Raw genomic sequence first — 5,842 nt, 5'->3', positions numbered from 1 at the left:
AAGCGACAGAGATTAAAGAGGTTTGTCATCAGCAAAGTGCTGATGCCTTACAGAGTCAATAGAGACAGCCGCCCCCCCCCCCCCCCCCTCCCCCCCTGTGGTTAAAACAGCACCAGGGCCCCACAGGGGGCTGTCTTGGAACCAAACACTTTCTTGATGGTTATTTTTTTTTGTTCCCCAAAATAAAACTTTATTCAGAATAAATTGGCCAGCACGGTGGCGCAGCGGTAGAGTTGCTGCCTCACAGCGCCAGAGACCCCGGGTTTGATCCACAAAGTGCTGGAGTAAGATAGTGGGTCTGGCAGAATGTCAGGAGTACACGGAGAGGTGATGTTTTGGGTCAGGGCCCTGTTCCAGACAGGTCTACCTATTGCACTTGAGTTTGACTTGATTGTATTTACGTATGGTTTCCCCAATCTATTTGGATAGTAATTATGCAAATTAATGTTTTTCACTGTACCTCGGTACATGTGATTATAATCCAGGCCAGCACGGTGGCTCAGCGATAGAGTTGCTGCCTCACAGCACCAGAGACCCGGGTTTGATCCTGACTGCGGGTGCTGTCTGTATAGTCTGTACCTTCTCCCTGTGTCCACGTGGGTTTTTGCCGGGTGCTCCGGTTTCCTCCAGCTCTCCAAAGACGTGCATTTTGGCAGTTTAATTGCCTTCGGTAAAAACTATATTGTTGCTAGTGTGTAGGATAGTGTGCTGGGATTTCTGGTCGGCATGGACTCGGTCGACCGAAGGGCCTGCTTCAGCACTGTATCTCTAAACTAAACTAAACTAAGCTAAAATATATAAACAAGACCAAAACTGTGCAACAACTCTTCATACGTTCATTAGCGTCACTCAGTGGCGTTCGCACGATCGTTACCCAAAACAAAACCCCCTGGGCTGATCTCCCTCCCCTTGTTTGAAGGGCGTCTCCACCACATCCTGCCCCCCATGTCCAGCAGCGGAAGGACCCTAGACTGTGGTCCTCCCCCACAGAGGCTTGGCGTTGGCTGCCCCACTATCTTGGCCAAGAGTCTATGAGCACCAGACTGGGTTGTGTAGAGGTTATGATGAGGCATTGCCTCCGTTGCTCCATTTGGATTACAGCAATGTATGGTAAAGATGAAGTTTCCTTTGTGGTGTAAATGTACAGTAAGCAGTTTCAGATTGCCAGCAGCCTCCGCACATTCCCTGGGATTCCCTTGGCCACGACGGCAGATCACAAACTTGCAACACATTAAACCGCAGCCAAGAGAGGAAATCTCCCAGCTCCCGAGTTTTCTTTCAAGAGTGTTATATTGTCATATGTTCTGAAACTTCTCAATGAAATTCAGGCTGGACATATCAAAGAAAGACACAGAGTGCTGGAGTAACTCAGCGGGTCAGGCAGCATCTGTGGAGAACATGGATAGGTGACGTTTCACAGAGTGCTGGAGTAACTCAGCGGGTCAGGCAACATCTGTGGAGAACATGGATAGGTGACGTTTCACAGAGTGCTGAAGTAACTCAGCGGGTCAGGCAACATCTGTGGAGAACATGGATAGGTGATGTTTCACAGAGTGCTGGAGTAACTCAGCGGGTCAGGCAACATAAGTAAAGTTCTATCGTATCGTACACTCCTCGCCTAGAAATGAGGCTCCCCCTCAGTTAGGCTCTGGAGATACAGCATGGAAACAGGCCCTTCAGCCCGTTCACACCAGTTCTATGTTATCCCACTTTTGCATCCGCTCCCTATACAATTTACAGAAACCAATTAGCCTGCAAACCCGCACGTCTGTGTAGCGTGGGAGGAAACCGGAGCACCCGGAGAAAACCCATGCAGGTCACAGCAGAATGTGGAAACTCTGTACAGACACCACCCGTGGTCAGGATGGAACCCGGGTCTCTGGCGCTGTGAGGCAGCAGCTCTACCCGCTGCACCACCTTGCCTCCTGATGTCAATGTAATACCCCTACTTGAGGAAGGCCAATTAGAATATTATATGTGGAATTCTTGGACCTTGTGATTTATCACCCATTTGACAAATGGGATTGTTTTTGTACCTGATTATCAGTTCTTAAGCTCACTTAATAAATCTTGGTGAAAGCGGGCGGAAGCAAGTTTCACGAGCAACGTTGAAGGGAGGTCTCTAGTTAGACTCACGCCTGATGGCCAAGTTCCGGGGGTGATTACAGAGTTTCGTCACGACCGCTGGAGGCCGGTCCCAATATTATCTGTCAATATCTGTGCAGTTACAGGGGAAAATATACAATTCATTGCAAGACCCATAATGGCGTTGATGTACAGAGGGATCTTGGCCATCAAGTCCATAACTGTGTGACAGTGGCAACACAAGTGGTAAGGAAGGGGTACGGTATGTTTGCCTTCATTGGTCAGGGCATTGAGTGCAAACATAGAAACATAGAAAATAGGTGCAGGAGGCCAGCACCGAGTCAAGAGTCTATCGTAACTTCCTACAAGAGTCAGGAAGTTACGATGGAGCTCTATAGAACTTTGATAAGATTGTATTTGGAGCATTGTGTGCAGTTCTGGTCACCTTCATTACAGGGAGGATGTGGGGGCTTTGGAGAGGGTGCAGAGGAGGTTCACCAGAATGATGCCGGGATTAGAGGGTTTCAGCTACATGGAGAGGTTGGACTGACTTGGATTGTTTTCTCTGGAAGACCGGAGGTTGAGGAGAGACTTCATAGAAGTATACGAGTGGGTAGACATTCAGAATCTTTTCCCTCTTTATTTGTCAAATACCAGAGGGCAAAGCTTTATGATCAAAAGGGCAACGTTTAAAGGAGATGTGCGGGGGAAATGTTTTACACAGAGGGTGGTGGGTGCCTGGAACGCGCTGCCGGGGGTGGTGGAGGCAGATACCATAGTGGTGTTAATGGGATTTTTAGACAGGCACATGGATATGCAGGGAATGGAGGGAAAGTGTGTTGGCAGATAAGAGTTGGTCTTGGCATCATGTTCAGCACAGATATTGTGGGTCGTAGGGCCTTTTCCTGTGCTGTGCTGTGCTGTTCTATGTTGTATGCTCTATGTTATGTTCTATGAGCCAGGAGGTCTGATGTAGGAACTTTATCACCAACATGAACACCAAGTAGAAGAGGCTTTTTCTTTCTGGAATTTTATTTTACACTAGGATTTGTAATGATTTGTGTTCTGAGGCTCCATTGAAGAGTTCCCCATGCTGTCTACACTAGATCTGTTGGTACCATCCTGATGTCTTAGTTTAGTTTAAAGATATAGCGTGAATACAGGCCCTTCGGCCCACAGGGTCCGTACTGAGCAGCGATCACCTCACACTAACACTACCCTACACACACACACACTAGGGACAATTTACAGTTAAGTCAAAGTATATTTTTTAAATACAAAAGGACACAGCTTGAAGATGAGAGGGGCAAAGTCTAAAGGGGATGTGCGGGGCAAGTGTTTTATACAGAGGGTGGTGGGTGCCTGGAACGTGCAGCCGTGGGTGGTGGTGGAGGCAGATACGATCGTGGTGTTTAAGATGGTTTTAGACAGGCACATGGATGTGCAGGGAATGGATGCATACGGATCAGGTGCTGGCAGATGAGAGTTGGTCTTGGCATCATGTTCAGCACGGACATTGTGGGCCGAAGGGCCCGTTTCTGTGCTGTATTGTTCTATGTTCTATGAAACCACCTGATATTTTACAGAGTGAACACTCAGCCTGGTAAGTCTTCTTCCAAATAGCTTGAGGGAGAGTTCTAGCGGCACGGTGGCGCAGCGGTAGAGTTGCTGCCTCACAGCGCCAGAGACCTGCGTTCCATCCTGACTACGCGTGCTGTCTGTACGGAGTTTGCACGTTGTCCCCGTGGGTCTCCTCCGGGCGCTCCGGGTTCCTCCCACACTCCAGAGATGTGTAGGTTTGTAGGTTAATTGTCCCTGGTGTGTCGGGCAGAACTAGTGTGAAGTTGGTGGGTGTGGACTGAAGGGCCCATCTCCGCGCTGTATCTCTAAACTAAACTAAGAGCCGTCAGATACTTGTTGTACAATGTTGGGGAAGTCCAGGACAAGGGGTCACAGCTTAAGGATAAGGGGGAAATCCTTTAAAACCGAGATGAGAAGAACTTTTTTCACACAGAGAGTGGTGAATCTCTGGAACTCTCTGCCACAGAGGGTAGTCGAGGCCAGTTCATTGGCTATATTTAAGAGGGAGTTAGATGTGGCCCTTGTGGCTAAGGGGTTCAGAGGGTATGGAGAGAAGGCAGGTACGGGATACTGAGTTGGATGATCAGCCATGATCATATTGAATGGCGGTGCAGGCTCGAAGGGCCGAATGGCCTACTCCTGCACCTAATTTCTATGTTTCTATGTTTCTATGTTGAATGAGTTGCCTCATGAGGCCGACGTCTCGATGGCAGGGATGGGTTGGAAAGCTGCGGAGAGGAAACCCATTGGCAAAAACCGGAGAAAAATAGCAGGAAATGATCCACGTGTTTTCAATAAAGTAAGAAAGACGGAGCTTAGGTTTATATGCCACCTTTAGCGACCTCAAGACATACCAAGTCCCTTCATGGAGAAAGATCAATCACGGCTTTCATATTAGACTAGGAGACGCTCTCTCAGTAATCCAGTGTAGGTACTGTGCCATAAATCCCTGGTCATTCAGAGTGAACTCATACTTCCACTAAATTAAAGTATGAGGTGTCGCATACTGCAACGTACTAATGTTCGCTCCTATTATCAAACCGACAATGTTATAACTAAGCTTTAGCTTAGGGCAGCATGATGGCCCAGCGGTAGAGTTGCTGCCTCACTGCGCCAGAGACCCGGGTTCGATCCTGACTACGGGTGCTGTCTGTACGGAGTTTGCACGTTCTCCCCGTGACCTGCGTGGGTTTTCTCCAAGGTCTTCGGTTTCCAGCCACGCTCCATAGAAGTACAGGTTTGTAAGTTAATTGGCTTGGTATTAATGTTAAATCGACCTCAGTGTGTGTAGGATAGTGTTAGTGTGCGAGAATCGCTGGCCGGCGTGGACTCGATGGGCAGAAGGGCCTGTTTCCGGGCTGTATCTCTAAACTACACTAAACTAATGCAACGAGTAATTCTACCCTCTATTGTGTCTCCTTCAACTCGCCAGAGGCTGACGGGAGACATGATAGACGTACATCGAACTCTGAGAGTCACAGATAGAGTAGACATCCAGAAGCTTTTTCCCAGAGTGGAAGTGTCAAATAATAAAGGGCATATCTTCTCATCTGAAGCTCGGTACATGTCACAATAATAAACCTTGATATAAACCTTTAAGATGAGAGGGGCAAAGTCGAAAGGATAAACACAAAGGATGCGTGATGTTTTGGGTTGGGACACTTCAGACTCTGAAGAAGGGTCTCTACCTGAAACATCACCCATCCTTTTTCTCCAGAGATGCTGCCTGACCTGCTGAGTTGCTCCAGCACTTTGTCTCTATCTTTGGTAAAGACTTTTTCTCACAGAGATTTGTGAGTCTGTGGAATTCTCTGCCTCAGAGGGCGGTGGAGGCCGGTTCTCTGGATACTTTCAAGAGAGAGCTACATAGGGCTCTTAAAGGTAGCAGAGTCAGGGGATATGGGGAGAAGGCAGGAACGGGGTACTGATTGGGGATGATCACATTGAATGGCGGTGCTGGCTCGAAGGGCCAAATGGCCTACTCCAGCACCTATTGTCTATTGTCTATTGTAAGTGCCTGCACTGTGCTGCCATGGGTGGTGGTGGAGGCAAATATGATGCTGGGTTTTATGAGTTCTGGATGGGCACATGGATATACAGGGAATGGAGGGATAGGGCTTATGTGCAGGTAGATTGGTCTTGGGATCATGTTCGACACGGACATTGTGTGCAAAGG

Source organism: Amblyraja radiata, chromosome 20 (assembly GCF_010909765.2).
Source record: "Amblyraja radiata isolate CabotCenter1 chromosome 20, sAmbRad1.1.pri, whole genome shotgun sequence".
NCBI classification, from domain to species: Eukaryota; Metazoa; Chordata; class Chondrichthyes; order Rajiformes; family Rajidae; genus Amblyraja; species Amblyraja radiata.
The sequence above is the reverse complement of the archived record's forward strand: the minus strand, read 5'-3'. Positions refer to the sequence as shown.